Below are 17,383 nucleotides of genomic sequence, written 5' to 3'. Positions count from 1 at the left end.
GTACCGGTGACAGGAGAAACAAAAACTTTCTGTGTGTGTGGATTATGTACTTTCCTTGCAAGTACGATTCACGTAGTGGAGCTGTCCGGCGATGTTTGTTCTTTATTTTGTATGATGGTAAGAATTTGAAGCCGGGAAATGACTTTTTGATGCGCTTCCTTCATTTGCGATCTTCCCCCGTCCCCATCCCCCACACCAGAAACACGTAATTCGTAATGTTGGTCATGTTCTCATAATACACCCCCTTCTTATCTCATTTCTTTCACACGCACATTCACAGACACTACTAACAATGTACAACACATATAATCACTATTTGCATTCCGAAAACACGTGCAACGAAGATATCGGACATGTTTCAATGCAATGTTGTGTATTACCACAATTGCAGTCGCTTTCACAATCGACCAGTTGTCACTACAACACATCATTCAGTGGTCTCTGTTCTGTTGCGATTCCGTCTTATACAGGGCCTTAAAGAAGACAAATTGTGGTTGATGTGAAACCTTTATTTAACAGCAAAACATTTGTACGAGCAGCACAAAATAGGACATTGCGCCAGAGAACATAACACTCCTCTGCTTGCTTCCACTTTGGCATAGCTTCCGATACATGACAAATAAGCAGTACTGTTGCCTAAATATTGTTTTAATCCTCAGCTGAATTATAAGCCCACGAACATGTAAGAAGCTTATGTATGGTGGATATTGGAGCAAAGCGATTTTGCATGTGATGTTTTGAAAAGCAAAACAGTCAGCTTACTTTAGTATCATCATGCACCTAAATAAAACTGCGTAAGACGGCAAAAAAAACAATTTAAATGTATATAGTGCTTATAGCGAAAACATGAATTTTTTGCAATGAAAGAGACGGCGGTTTATAAATCAGAGTGTTGGTTTAGGTGTTATTGTAGACTGTTAACTCATTAACGCCATAGCTTCCTGACGTCTCTATGTACTTCTAAGATACTGGTTATAGGATAGTGAACTGTCGTCCTTGTAATACATTCATAAACTTAACAATTATTTATGCGACATGTCAGCTTGTTTCGGGTGGCATTGTCGAAGCTCGTTCACAAACAATTAATATTAAAGAAAGATATTAGCTCCATACAAGTCAACTATAGTACTTGAAGTTGTCATATAGAGCACTGCTAAAGCAGGGAAAGCACGCAGACCACTTCCCAAAGCCATTATTTACACTAAGCGCCCTGCAGCAACGGCCTGGTATCTTCTCAGCTACGGTAGGTACTCTCAGAAAGGCTGCTTTAGTTCTCGAAAAAAAAAACACCTTAAAGGTAGTAGAAAAAGCAACAAAAGACCTAAAGCCATTATTCATCAGACCGTTTGGCTGGTGACAGGCGCGCGTTGACTGAAATTCTCCGTACAACAATAACGTGCATGCTCTTGGAAAAGAATCTGACCGATTCGATACGTTTGCGCGTGTGTTTTACGAGGAGAGAAGGAAGCAACCGTGTCCGCAAGCAACTCTCTGCAAGTTCGGTTTCAGTCCATCTTTGTTCTAGTTCCGGCTGCATTTCTGCCTCAACAAACACACGCGTGCATTTTGCGTGTGCTGTGGCGTGGCACGTGTACCTGCTATAACCACTCTCTCTGCGCCATGTTGCTTGAAGAAAAATGACTTTTAGCACAATCAATCTTTTCGCTATTGGAAGTATAGGACGTCCCCCTCCCCTTGCGAATACGTGTGAGTGAGCTGCAACTCATGTTGGAAAAGTGAAAATACGCACTTTCCTTTAATAATTATGGCCTTGACAGACCACCAGGCCTATTCTGCAACTTCATATATAGAACTAATAAACACATCCTCCAACATCAGATGCATTCAAACAACTCTAAATTTGAACGTGAACCATCCATTGCGTACACATTTCCCTTTAAAACACACTGTATGCTATTTTGTAAAAAGAAAAGTGTTCATAGGAAGTGCTTGGAAGCGAAATCGAGAATGCCACTCGGTGGTTGCACACCTGAAAAGGCTTTCAAACCTACGCATGCTGATCACAGAAACATGAAGCCGCATATAAAACGAGCTTTCATGGCAACATTCCACGTCATGCTTCTGCTACCCTACCTAATGGTGAACAAGTAAATATGGCATAGGTTACTAGAGATTTTTTGTTCATACGGAACGTTCCCACGTTCTTGAACGTCATGTTTCCTCCCTGGCTAGCTGAATGCTGCATGCACTGTTGCGCACTCGTATATACTGTTTACCTTTTCCACTAATGTGAGTAACTGTTCGTCGGTGCAGCCCGCAATCACACTACTCGTATGCAAATCCGGTTGCGTTCGTTTTTCGGCACAGCGCCATTACCGGTCGTGTGCATAGATCATCAACTTGTTTGCAGTCGCGGGGCACGTGACGGGCATTTCTCGGACATGGCGAAGCGGCTGAGCACGCTGTACAGGCGGGAAACAAAAAAGCGATCGCAGCACATGTTCTCCTTTAGTGCGTTTACACAATGGCTTATCGTTTTTCCGAGTAACTGCTGACAGATATGAACAAAGGCAACCTACGCGCTCGTTTTTTAAACAGAAGAATAACGAAAACCAACAAAAAATAACGGCAAATGAAGCATTAGGAGACGTTATTTGTACGCTCTACACAGGTATTACATTAATTAAATGTCAAAATGAAGAAATAAAAGAGCACGAAAGGCATAGACCGAACTTGCAGGTAGGCAGTTGGTGTTTTTTTTTTGTTTACTTCACTTTCTTCACATTTATATATTGCTTGCTACAATACAGATAAACAGGATCAAATGACGTCCCCCAAATGTCTCGCGTGTTTTTAATTCCGGCCGTGGAATAAGCACCGAGGTGAGCAGGTGACATGCGTATCTGCGCGTTGAAGTTTTGCCGTAATGGAACAAGGCGACTTGTCATGTCGCGTTGTGACAGTTAATTGTTGCCTTGCTCTGACCGCATGTCATTCGGTGTTCCATATAGCCACTGAAGTATAGCGCTGCTAATTGCGTGGATAAAGGCGTGAGAGAAAGAGAGAAGAAGCTTGAATGCAAATCAGGGAGGTTAACCTGAAGAAAATTTCCGGTTTGGTGATCAAGGTGCAATTTTTGGCATGAAGAAATGAAGCAGTTTAAAGGGACCATTCCGCACCTCAGTATCAAGAAAGAAAGAAAGAAAGAAAGAAAGAAAGAAAGAAAGAAAGAAAGAAGAAAGAAAGAAAGAAAGAAAGAAAGAAAGAAAGAAAGAAAGAAAGAAAGAAAGAAAGAAAGAAAGAAAAAGAAGGAAAGGAAAAGAAAGTTCGTCAGTCAGACGCGCACATGCCAACATTCACCTGCGCTCATTTTCCAATTTTTCTTCCTTGTCTTGCAATACCCCTATCTCTTCCCCTGTGCAGGTTAGCGAACCAGAACTTTCTCCTGATTAACATTCCTGCCTTCCACTTTTCCTTTTTTTTCTCTCTTTCTCCTTCTAGCGCAAGGTCACCTGAACTTTTCGTCAAGAAAATGTGACTCTTATTTGCTCAACGTTGCCTACAGTTGGCGTTCTCCTCTCTATTACGGTGGCTGAGAGCGCCTGTAAACATACAATATTTCGGGGCGAAGCTCCTTATAGCGGCACCCGTTCGTCCCCCGTAGTCGTAGTAGTATTGTGTACCCAGTCTTACATTTTTATCTCTAAGGTGGTTCCGGTGGGAGATTTCTTCTGTGCGTTGTTGAACAATAAAAAATTCGCAGCGTGCGCGTTAACTAAAAGCCGAATTCTCCTGTCTCTCATTGCCCCTTAGCAGCCATTGGCATGTACATTGAGCACTATCTGACAAGAAAGGGTTGCTACGTTATACTCGCTGGGCGTAACCTACTTGGTTTTTGGAAGGGTTAGCGAGCGTTGGGCCGCAGTGCCATGAATACAGTGAACTAGTATATACCATGAACTCGAGGTGGTTAAATGTGGGAAGTAGACACAAAGCGCAAGCCGTAAGAAAGTGTGCGTGCGCCTCCTCTCGTTCAGTCCTTGAAATGTCCGCTGGATGGCGGTGCTTCTATATGAGGAGTATATGATGACAAGATGCGAGATGGTGGTACTTGGAGTGTTGAATAGGTGGACGAACGGCCACACAGACAAATGCATGGACGGACGCACGGGTGGCTGCACGGGCGGATGGACGCATGGATGGACGCAGGAGCGGATGCACAGATGGACGTGCGGATGGACGCACGGGCGGCCACACAGACGCACGCATGGGCGCACGGAAGCAAGAACGAATGGACGGACGGATGCTTCGCCCCACACTCCATCTTTCACTCCGTTGATATGATGCCATTTTTTTACCAGCTTTGATACAGTTTATCGCTGGGCATGCATGGTGCTGCCATGACAACCTAAGGACCGTTTCAGGAAAGGATCCTCTGTTCTGAATCCTTGTCTTATGTCACACACTCAAGCTTGCTTAGAAAAAAGAAAGTTTCAGGGAGACTTCCTATCGAAAAACAAAATTACGATCGAAAACCGTATATCCTAGCACCACATACACGAATTCTGTTGAAGGAGGCACGGTTTCAACTGACTCTCGGCCCTTTCTTGTATACGTGTGTGTGTGTGTGTGTGTGTGTGTGTGTGTGTGTGTGTGTGTGTGTGTGTGTGTGTGCGTGTGCGTGTGCGTGTGCGTGTGTGTGTGTGTGTGTGTGTGTGTGTGTGTGTGTGTGTGTGTGTGTGTGTGTGTGTGTGTGTGTGTGTGTGTGTGTGTGTGAAAATTGAGTGCTTGATCCGTACTAAAATACAGACATATACCTGCCTCATGAGTGATCGCTTATGTGATACACTGAAACTGCGAGGTTATGAGAGAAAGGAAAGGTCCATTCATCGCTGAACAGTTCTATTTGATTTCTGTTTCCACAATCGATCGAATGCAGTCTATTGTCTTCTGCGGTGCGAAAGGAGCACCACCATAGCAGAAAATTATAACAAAAAAAACAATAAAGGGGGTGGGCAACTTTCACGCTCTTAAGGGATCTATGTTTCACCACGTGCCCACGAATTTCCTCTCAGGTTTACATTTAGTGCTGTCATGTGCTGCATTAGTCGTATGTAAGCAAGCGATATGGATGCGACCCCAGTTCATATAGCGTAGGCGGCGACTGATTGGATGGTTTTGCTGTGACATAATCAATAAAGCACCGGATGTGTCGTGCTTCCTTCTTCTCTGTGTCATGACCAAATGCTTTTATTTTGCGGCCTTTGCCAGTTCCTTCGGTTACTGGGGATCAGCAAACACCATATGTTCACATGCCGCTTTAACTATCAAATATTCCTCAGTCTTCTTTTGTCTAATTCAGATATAATTGAGGCTGTTTGCAAAATTGCAAAAAGAAAGTAATAGTTTATTATTATTATTATCATTAATTATTATTATTATATTATTATTAATGTTATTATTATTATTATTATTATTATTATTATTATTATTATTATTATTATTATTATTATTATTATTATTATTATTATTATTATTATTATTATTATTATTATTATTATTATTATTATTATTATTATTATTATTATTATCTGAAATTCTACCTCGTTATGCATGATATCGAGCACGCCGAAGTGCAGGGTCTCGGACATTGCGGTCATGCGCTGTTCAATAACATGCGCTGCCATCACACAGTGCATGGACCTGTGCCATTTCGCCTCCATCGAAATGAGACGGCCACTAACGGCATCGAACACGTGACTCAGCAACCTAGTACCGCGAACACTGCTGCATCGCGGCGAACAACAACAACTGCCAGGCATGCGTGAAAGGCGAGCACAGTCACAGCGAAAGCTGGTACAGCGGCCTTTCTAGAACGTTTTTTTTTTTTCACTCTTTTGGGGCGACTGTTAGAAGAATGTACACTTGCATGGCACACTCTACAACATAAATCATCATAATTTTTGTGTAGTGGAAAAGCGTGTACTACATCATTAGTTTTCATTCTCTATAAAAGCCTGGTACCCCCTACACACATCTAAGGCATTATGTGCATTTTGTTCACGTTGTGGCTGATGACAAGGATGCTTTCTACCTGAGGCAATTTAATGGATTGGGGCAAAATATTTACTATTTCTACGCATTAGGCATTGTGTAATGCCTGCTGATTATTTTACTGTTCCTAAACACATTATTAGACGTGTTAACGCATTTATTTTCCGACATGTAAACTACATAAAGTCAGTTTGCAAAAGATTCTCAAGCGCGGGTTTATATAACTGAGTAGTAGAGTGCTGAGCTTCCAAACAGAGGGCCCAAGTTTGGTTTCCTTTCATTCATTGGTGCTTTTATATGTATTTTTAATTTCGTGTGATAGTGTTTACGGACACCGGCGGCGGCAGCGGTGGACAACTTGAGCGCCAGAATTGGTCTTTGTAGGGATCTTATGACACCTTTTTCTATGAAACGGAGTTGAGTCTTTAAGTATAGTCTGCGTGTTCAAGGATCTCAGTGAAGTCTGAGAAAACACTATAAACGCGTGCATGACAGAAAACACGACGTGGAAACCCTGGAAGCACAAGAGACAGGCAAGCAAATTTTACGTTGAGAGAAGAAATTTCCTTTTCTCTTTCTGTCTTTCTGTGCGTGGGTGTGGGTGTGTTGTGTGTGTTTCTCGCCCCCGAGAGGAGATGATGGATCAATAACGGTAGATGCTGATGGCGTTGCTATTGTTGAACCAACTCCTCCACATGGTGGGTGGAGTGCCGCCACGTCAGAGGTGACCATCGCTCTAATCAACTCCGCTTCGCATGCAGTTCATCCCTCGGGAGTGAACAATGCGCTTAGCCGCGGAAACAGGTCGACAACGCCACTCAGTCTACATACCCCACAGACAGCACGCGGTACAAAAGACGAAATCCGATTTCCCGACATGTCAGTAAGGTAGAGTCCAAGCTCTGTGAAAGCACGAAAAACAGAATCAAAGAGATTGACAGTTTCTGTCCTTGATATAGACGGGGCAGGACGTGTTTTGGGTGACAACTATATGTTTAGGTTAAGCAACGCAAAAAGACCGAATTTATGGGGGGCGTGTCTCTGTGATAGCGCGGTTACTGTTGGGGCTTCTTCGGCTGCCGTGATGGTGTCTGGTCGGGTACATTTTGCACCTATAAGTAGACAAGGCCCAGTTATCTATAACGTCAGCGTCCGAGCTAAAAGGAAAAAAAATACAGGACCTCATAGAGAAACGCCCTTGGGGAAGGAGGCTAGCCCAATCAGCTCCTACTTTCAGTGATGGAACTAATGATTGACAAATAGACACACGTTCATTGAACTGTTTGCGATTGAAATTTTCAGTCTTCATTTCTGCCAACATGCCTTACAGCCTTGGGATAAAGGAACCACGAAAACATTCTGTATGGACTGTATCCACGGTAATTTGCGTAAACGCCTGGTATGTATCGAACTATTGCCTTACTTTTTTTATATGCCGAAGGTAGCATGTGTATACATAATGCTTCTGAATGTACTTGCCTTCTTTTATTCTTTTTTTGTAATCGAGAGGCTTCTGAATATTATTCCCATGAAGCTGGTATAGTCGGCTCTGATGCCTCTATTTCGCAATTTCGTACATATATGAATTTTAAAAACGAACATTTCCTTGAGACTACTTCACTCTCGCACCACAATTATACAAGCAAGCTTTATTACATTGTCAATGTTTGTGCCAAAATGCTTGGGGTAATCGCAAAATGAATTAAATTCTGTTATTTTATATTGATAATAGGAGCTGATCAGTTTTTATTTTTGAAGCTTCGTTCACTAGCAGCAGATATGTATGGTAAATATATATAACAGTTTTTCGTTCCTTCCATTGAGGTTTTACAAAATTGTCCTCTCTGTTATTATTTTCGCCCCTCACAACACAAAAGCGCATTGAGTAAGCATTGATATGCGCATACAGAGCATATATCAGCAAAACTTCTTCATTTCACATTGACTCGCTCATGAAATACTTTTTGCGCTAAGGTCTCACTCGTACTCATACTCATGGAGGTTTTCCAGGGCCGTACTCACTCACACTCACACTCACAAAGCTTTTCTTCAACCGACTCTCTCAGACTCGAAGTCACCTAAATATTGCTCACCTGATCTCACTCCGATGCAGACTTATGGCTCCATCTGATTCTGAGTAAGTCCAATTGAGTAGACTTATGGGTGAGTTCACCACCCTATGATGTAGAGTTTGGTTCTAGATAGCTTCTAAGAGTGCGTCGCGGCCGCTTTGATCCGCCACGAGTATAGTGAACTAGTACAGCCACGAGTTACATAAAAGGGCTGTCTGCAGGGCATGGTGAAACATTTGCTGACATGATGACTGTCAGCGCTTCCAAGCACTGCCGCAAAAAAGTATAAATAAAAGCTTGCATGCAGTCGCTCAGGGCTTTGAACAGTAAAACTAGGCTGCTGCTCGGAAGACTAATCTGGTTATTCATCCAGGTTGTTGCTAGGCCTCATACAGTGACGTGATGGCTGGCTATTTCTACCTTGATTCTTAGCCAACTAGGGGACCGAATTATAGCACGGAAAATCCCAGACGCGAAGCGGATATACAAACTTTAGAGACAGATACCGGCGCTAAAACCAAGCGCTCATACATTTCATTACAGCCGCCGTTTTCTTTGTCATTTCGTAGTATCCTTCTCGCTGTACGAGAGGATACTAAATGATACTTCGAGAAGATACTTTGAGAGGATACTTAACAGCAATTTGTTGGTCTTACTGTTGCATTCTTCATTTTCAGTATACCAGTGTAGAGTTGTGGGATTTACCCAATAGCTGTGCCACATACCTGTTTACGATTGTGATAGTTTTCTGACGGGGCACAGATGATAAGTGTAGCTTGAAGATATTTGTTGTTAAAAGTACACACAGGGTGATGTACCAACCGTCATGAAGTCCTAAACTATCCCCCAATAGCAACATTTCCTTCGTGTAGCGCAGCTGCGCTTATTGTATACGGGCTATTACAATATTGTTCTTAGGCTGTTATATGATAGCTATTAGGGTTTAACGTCACCAAACCACGATATGACCATGAAAGACGCCGTAGTAAAGAACTCAGGAACGTTAAACCATCTGATGTGCTTTGCGTTGCACCTCAATAACTTTCGGCTATATGAAAAAAGGCGGGAAAATACGAAATCAAACCCACGACCTTCGGGTAAGCAGTCTAGTAACGTAACGGCTAGACCACCGCGGAAGGTGCTGAAGATGTTTGAAGACTCCTGACAGTACGCTCTGCACCGCAAAGGGCTGACATGTTGTGGAACCTAAGGGAGCACTCTCAAGGCTACGTAAGACGCATACTAGGTGCCACTTTTATGCAATCGGTTAATGGGTGGTGGTCGTCAAAAGATTTATTGACCAATACATGATCACAAGAATCACTTACAAGACGCACTGTGTACAGATAGTTAACCAATGAAGCGAAGACGTGTGGCCCCGGTAGCTGTTATGGGCTAGTATCTATCGAAATGTTTTCAGTTGAGGCCGTTTATTCCTCCATCAACACATTAGACAAATGCGTGCTTCAAACATTGCATCTCTTTGGTTAGGTAAAAAAATGTTAACAATGTTTCAAGACTTTTACAGATTGGGATTCACGCTGCAGAGAAAGCATCATTGCTTCCTACGTATATTGACAAAACATGAATACAAACTAGTGGAAGCGTGAAGACTCGTCGAGATAGCTTATGCAAGAAATATAACAACTGTGAGCTCACGTGTACATTGAAATTATGCTGCGTTGTTACTCTAATCTAGTTATCTCGTAGACAATTTTCTGACTGGGACGGCCCTCTGCCCTCCTATAGTGGAGTACGAAGTGCTTTAAATTGTTACCTACACTTTCTAAAAACATCAGGTAAATAATGGATCACTGCTTTTAAATACGAATGCACTTCTTAGTCGTGCTATGTCAGGCATCCGGCGTTGTCCGCGCGCCGGCAGTATAATCTCTCCGCTCTCACTCCCTCTCCATAGAAACAGCTGCGGACGCGCGCGTTAGGCCAACGCGGAAGGAGCTGAGTCGTATGATGACTCATGACGGTAGCTACGCTCTGTACCATAAAGGGCTGGCATGTTATGGAGCTAAAGTGAGGGCTCTCGCAGCTTCGTATAAGGCATACTAATATGGCGTAACTTTGATGCTGTGCGTTGGCAGAAGTACCGCCATGCACTCTGTACCGATGGTTAGCCAGCTAAGCGGAATCGTGAGGCGCCGGTAGTTTATCGATGTGCTTTCTGTTGTACTTGTATATTTCTCATGTAACACATTACAGAGATGCGTGCTTCTAAATTTGCGTTTTGTATCCTCAGCATAAAAGATCTTAAGAATACCCCAAGAACTCTGTACATGATGATGCACGCTCTAGTGGGTATCATCGCCATTCATGCATGCTGACAAAACTTTTAAGTTATACCAGTCCAAGCGTGGAGACCGTCGAAGGTCGCTTACGCCATTAATAAAATTGCAGCGGGTTCACAAATTTTCACATTGCTGTAAGTAATATAATGGTCGCCCAAGCCACGCCATAAGGAGCGTCTTAGCGTCTCACGTCGGTGTTAGCGTCTCACGGCGTCCCTGGGCTGGCGGACGCCCGTCATGGCGAGCCAGCCCCCGAAGAAGGCGTTAGCCTTCGACGTAGTCGTCCCCGAGGGGACTAGTCCTGAAGACGTCGTTGACGCGACGTCTTCAATAGTAGGAATCGAAGAAGTATACTGCGTTCAGCACTTCGGAGGCCGGAACTACCAAGTTACCGTCAACAGTGAGGCCGCACTGGCCCAAATCGTAGACGCGTCGCACCTTATCATCCGAGGAGAGCGCGTCGCCATCGTACCCCTGGGACCCCAAGTGACCCAAGTGACCGTCCTGTTCCTGCCGTGCCGCGTACCCAGCGAAGTCCTCGCACAAGCGCTCTCTCCCTACGGGAAGGTGCTGCACATCACCAGAGGACTCATGGGATCGCGCCCAACCGTGACCACTGGGACGCGATACGTCCGCATGGAAATGAAGGCTTCGTCACCGGTGCCCAACTACCTCAAGGTCGCGGGCCATCGAGTAACCTGTGACTATAAAGGCATCCAGCGAGTGTGTCGTCGATGTGGAGACAGTGGGCACTTCCGCATGAACTGCACAGCTCCGTTTTGTGGAAGGTGCGGCGTTTATGGCCACGACGGGAAAGGCTGCTCGCTGCCGTGTCGCCGTTGTGGGGACCCGCATGCCACCGTGGCCTGCACCATCAGGCCATCGTATTCCGAGGCGGCATCCAAGGATTTCCCTCCACTTCAACCAGGAACGCCATCTAAGAACAAGTGCGACGATTCGGCAACGCGAGCCGCGGTAACCGACCACGACCAAGGTGTGCCAATCGCAACGCTGCACCAGACGCCCACTGCGTCCCCAACGATTCCGGGCCTGGTACTCCCTCCAGGTACTGAAAACTTAAGTTCCCCGCGTCCCGTGGCCATTTCTGAGGAATCGCAGGCCAAGCCCTCGTCTGACGAAGAGCCTCGTGAGGACGGCGTCTCGGATGGGAATATTGCATCTGAGGCTCCTCGCGTTGCTGCTCTGTCGACAACAAGTTCAGGTGTCATCGAGGAGTCTACATCTCAAGACGACGACGCCTGCATTAACGAGGACTCCAGCAGCACGGCGAGTGAGGCGCCCCTACAAATTGACGAAGACACCAGCCCCAGTGACTTAAGCCAGGACAGTGGAGACGTCTTTGTACCATCCTCGCTCAAAAACCCGGACACAAAACGCCACCGGATAACTACTCGTGACTTGGAAGCCCCCACCAGAGACAGAAGTCCCCTGCGGACTTCGACGCGATCCCGGAGGCCCCGAGCTTCCGGTGGATCGCCTGGCCGGGAAAAATGACTCAGCCACTTGCGGGGCATTGGCTCCCGCACCTGATAAAGGTACCCCTGCATTTGCGTGATTCTATACTATGTTTTCATTTTCCCCATGGCTCTTACTCTAAAAATTATTACTTTTAACGTTCAAGGTTTCCGAAATCCACAAAAACAGGCTGAGGTATTGGCTTTTGCACGTTCAGTGCACTGTGATTTGCTGTTCCTGCAAGAAACAAATTTTTTCAAGCTTTCTGATGTACTCGCTTTCAAGCGCGCGTTCAATTTTGATTGTTTCTTTTCGTACGCCAGCACGCATTCGACTGGCGTCGGAGTCGTTATTTTTAACCGAGGTCTTTTACGTGACCATCATGTTTCCTTCGATGCCTTCGGACGCGTGCTGGCGTTCGACTGCACCTTTTTTTCGTTAAGAATAAGATTTGTTGCCGTGTATGCCCCAGCGGCACGCGAGAACTCAAACGCGTTCTTCCAATCTCTTGATGCGTTTCTTTTAAATTCCCGACATGTGGTACTTTTAGGGGATTTCAATTGTGTCTTAGACTCACGCGCAGACGTTCGAGGTCCGGGTCGCGGCCGGTCAAACTGGAATGCCAGAGAACTCGAACGTCTAGTGCAGCAATTGGCATTGAGTGACATTCATCAAATTGTGCATGGCAGTAATTATGCCTATACTTGGCGTCGAGCAGCGTCGAGCAGCCGAATTGATCGCGTGTATGCATCCCCCAATCTCATTACCTACGTTCACGACACCGGGGTAATGTCATTGCCACCGACACCGGTGTACATTAGCGACCATCGGCCGGTTATGTTCTCTCTCCGCCTGCCAGCGGGGACGCCGACGGTTCACAGACCATGGCGTCTCGATTGCCGCGTCCTCCAGGACTCTCAGGCTACGGAGAAATTATCCCGAGCGTTACGCGCATCGCTCATAGGGGCCGATGTAGCTGATTGGGATCGCCTCAAAGAACAGTGGCGGCATCATTGCAGTGCGTCGGGCAGAGGACTTTGCACCCGTATGTCGAAAGATGCGTTATTGTTAATCCAGAAGATACGCATTGCCAATCGAGATCCCAGTCCTTCCACTGTAATGCGGGCATGGCAAGAGGAGCTCGTTGAACGGTACCAGCGTATTATGCGCGCTTCTTCACTCTCGGCTGCAGCTTGGCGCTGTAGACGTGCACCCTGTGCGCACCCTGAGGTGCTAAGGTATGCACGCAGAGCTCTGCTTCGTCCACCAGGCTCGCCTGCCCACTCGCTGAACTCTATCACCCCAGCTGCTGCGGGTACGCGCGACTTTCAGGAATTCACTCAACACTTTGAGTCAATAGCTAAATCTGGTGCTAATGTCTGTTACCCAGGATCCGTTTCTTCGCATCCTCTGCTGACAGATTTACCTCATGATTCCAACATGTCAAATGACGTCCTCCTATCACCGCCATCCGATGACGAAATCAAAGGTGCATTAGACGCAATGAAAAAGGGATCGTCCCCAGGGCCTGACGGACTACCTGCAGAGTTTTATGTACAGTTCTGGCCTATCATTGGTCCAACTATGTCACGCGTCATTCGCAAGTGTTTCCAAGATATTACACTTCCAACTTCTTTCCACAAAGGCCGTATAACACTAGTTCCCAAGAAAGACCCAATGTCTACGCGACCAGAAGATTGGCGCCCTATTACCCTGCTCAATGTAGATTACAAGCTCTTGGCTAACATTTTGGTGCGCCGAATCAGTCCATTTCTTGCAACATTAATCGCTCCTCACCAGGTCTGTTCTGTTCCGGGCCGAGAAATACACGCCCATACGTGGTTAACGCGTGACATCATTCAATACACCATTAGCCGATGTGCGCAAGGACTGTTGGTTTCATTAGATCAAGAGAAAGCTTTTGATTTCATAGAACATGGCTACATACTAAATGTTTTACATGCATACGGATTCCCGGATAAGTTCATTGACCTTATCAACGCGATGTACACTAATTTAGAAAGTACCCTTTACTTAGATTCCCGTGAGAGTCACGCATTTAGAGTCACGCGTGGGGTCCGTCAAGGGTGTCCCCTCTCCCCAGTGTTATTTATCCTTGCATTAGAGCCCTTCTTAAGGGCCGTTGAACATCACCCGCAGATTCGTGGCTTACCTCTACCCGGTAACACTCAAGTAAAAGTCGCTGCATATGCAGATGATATCACTCTATATGTACATAATGAACAGTCGCTGCAGCATGCTCTTGATACATTCCATGATTTCGGTATTATCTCCGGTGCAAGATTAAACTTTTCTAAAAGCCAGTATTTTTTCATTGGCAACCCCAGCGGTCGCATCAACATCACGTCGCCTTTACAGTGGTCTCCTGAGATTTCAATACTCGGAGTTACCTTCACTGTATTTGGTATACAGGATAGCATCTGGTCATCTGTTGTACAAACTCTTCTAAATGATATCAAAGCAGCCAGGCACTTCGAATTCCCCCTCTTGGAACGCCGATACTTAACTCAAACGGTGTACCTAGGAAAATTTTGGTACCTTTGCCATTCTGTTAAACCACCGCTCCACGTCTGCAGGAAAGTGCAAAGCTGCATCAGTTCATTTTTTTGGTCTGGTGGCACAGAATTGTTATCGCGTCCAGCGTTAGCTCAACCGCGAGATCAAGGTGGTTTTGCATTCCCCGACGTTTCCGTCGCGGCTTCTACATTGTGCCTCCGCACTCTATTGCGAATACTAAGCAATGATGACATACCCGCTCAGACACTGGCTCGCTACCATCTGGGGCCATCACTACGTGTCTTCTTGCCGGATAGCCAAACAAACAAAGGTCCCCAATCAACTGAATTACCACCCTTGTATCGAGCCCTTCTGGCATTTCACCGACGTTTGGAAGCTACGTGCCCAGAGATAGAGGTGGCCGATTCTAAAGTGGTGGACACAATGGCCGCCCTTCTACGGCCCCTGGTGCCCCAGCATCGTCAATCTGTATTGAACCGCGCTTGGAAACCAATAACTGCCGCAGTGTTGCCAGGGCATCTCAGAGACTTTGTCTGGAGGCTGGGCTGGGGCTTGCTCCCCACGCGAGATCGGTTGCAGCGATGGCAGGTGGTTCGCATTTCCACTTGCCCCAACTGCGTCATGGTAGAGACCAATCGACATGCGACGTTTGAATGTGTGGTTTCCCGCCTTTTTTGGCGTGCGGTTAATGCTGGTTTTCGGGGACAGGGTGTGCGAACTTTCGTGTCCAACGGCCGATTTCCGCGTAGCCGCTTCTCCGCTCTCTTAATAGTTGCGGGGCTTTTCAGCCTTTGGAGAAACCGATGTGAGGCCGTAGCTGCCAATCGCCGCCGGCGTGCTTTGTGGCCGATACTAGGGAGAATGAGACGAGAGATCCTCGCGTTCCTCTCCGAAGAGCTTTTCTTCCTCGGGGAGCAAGAGTTTCTGCGGCATTGGTCGTGCCCTTTCGTCAAGGTGGAACACGAAAGGATACAACTCGTTTTTCGACCGACTTGGTGCTAAGCAGCGCCCGTTGAGTTGTTATATATGATTTCATTTGTTACAAATTGTGTTTTATTTGGATCTATTGTATCGTTATACTTATGTATCGTGATATCACATTGAATTTTTGTGTACATGTATGCCAACATAATCATGTATATTAGAGCAAATGTCTTCACTGTGACGTAGTGATGTTAGTCGTGAAATATAGATGTGCAGAAGTGTATGTGCCCTGTTGCTGGAATGGTATGAAGCCTTTGTGTTCTGTACATGCTGTAAATAAACTTTTTCTAAACATGGTCGCACTTTATGGCACGTTTTGAATAACGATGGTTCGCCTGTGCAGGCACTTGCACGTTACCACTTAGGTCCATACCTAAGTGTCGGGGTGTTCGATGGTCCTACCAGCTGTGGTCCGCAACCCTCCATTTTACCAGCTTTGTATCGGGCCTACCGTCGCCCCCTGCCGACTACATGCGCTGTAATCGATGTAGCTGAAGCGAAAGTGGCGGACACAATGGCCACCCTTGTGGAGCCTTGTGAAGCCGTGGATGCACATGGCCGCAGCCACGTTGCCAGGTCATCTATGTCACTTTGGCGATAGGACTACTCGCGATCGGGTACAACGATATGCAGGTGGTACGTTTGTCTACTTGCCCCAACTGCGTCACGGTTCAGACCAACCAGCATGCGACGATTGAATGTGAGGTCGCCTACATTTTTAAGTGCAGAGCATTTATTAGTCGCATCATGTCCCGCGTCGTGCGTCGGCGGCGATGTCCGCACCCCCCCCCCCCCCCAGAACATGCTCGCGTCTCGCGTATCAAACCGCATGTTTGCGTCTCTTGCCATTTGTTTGCTGTACCCATCCCTCCCTCTCTCGCCTCGCAAGGCCGATGCAGGCAGCGTCTGCTAGTAAAAATCGACTGCTCGAGCTGAACAACCGTTCACTGGCCGCCCCGTCTATGTAGGCACTGGATAGGACATCAGCGTCGCACTACTCGTTGACGGCAACGCTTTTCTTCATTCAATAAATAAGAATAAAGATGAACTAAGCATTCCCAAACCACATCCAAATACGCAACATTCACATAATAGCTCCCTCCCCCTTTCTGCGACGAATTTATTCGTGTTGCCCCCGCGGAAAGAGGCAGGTGGCATTTTTATGCATGCGGTTAATGCCGATTCTGATGGACAACGTGCTCGAGACTTCGTGTCCGACGCATGAGGCGCGGAATTTTCGCGTTCGTTTCAGAGAAGCTCTTTTTGGGAGAGCGCCATTGGTCATGCCCTTTTGCCAACGTCCAGCCCGAACGTGTCCAACATATTCTTCGGCCGACATGGTGCTAAGCCGCACCGTCGGTTCCCAGTTGATGCCCTTGTCACCTTGCTCTTTGAACTGTGTTCGCCACCTTTGTATCTCATGCCCTGGTTATTCTACAGCCATCTCATGCCCTGGTGATTCTACAGCCAAGATGATGTATACTATGAAAGAGCATGCGCACGCCCCCATTCACTCATTTAATCAATTCCCTGTATTGTCAATATAGTAGAATAGAATAGTTTATTTTGGACACAGTTGCGCAAACATGAAATTTGTCCACGAGGTAAGGCGAAAGAAGACTCATACGCCTCCTGACGAGGCCTTCACCCCGGACTCACACGCCGGACAGTCAGAAGCAAAACCAGACAAAATAGGTGCAATGCTCCAAAAAAAAACAAGTACAGAGAAACCGGAAAAATACAATTAAGCGCAATGCTCATTGCACAGCTTATATAAACAAAAATCGACAGTAATGACACATTACGACAAAAATATTTAAATTTATAGTGTTTGCGTTTAAAAAGGTATACAAAGTTATACAAATTTACGAAACTACATAATTTAAATTTTCAACGCGAAACATTTGTATTTTCAAGGAGGCAAGAACACTTGATTTACTTGTTTTTTAAAACATGACATGCTTGAGTTTCGATTGGCCAATTGGATTAAGGATG

Source organism: Rhipicephalus microplus, chromosome 6 (assembly GCF_043290135.1).
Source record: "Rhipicephalus microplus isolate Deutch F79 chromosome 6, USDA_Rmic, whole genome shotgun sequence".
In the NCBI taxonomy this organism is placed as follows: domain Eukaryota; kingdom Metazoa; phylum Arthropoda; class Arachnida; order Ixodida; family Ixodidae; genus Rhipicephalus; species Rhipicephalus microplus.
Note: the sequence above shows the minus strand (reverse complement) of the source record.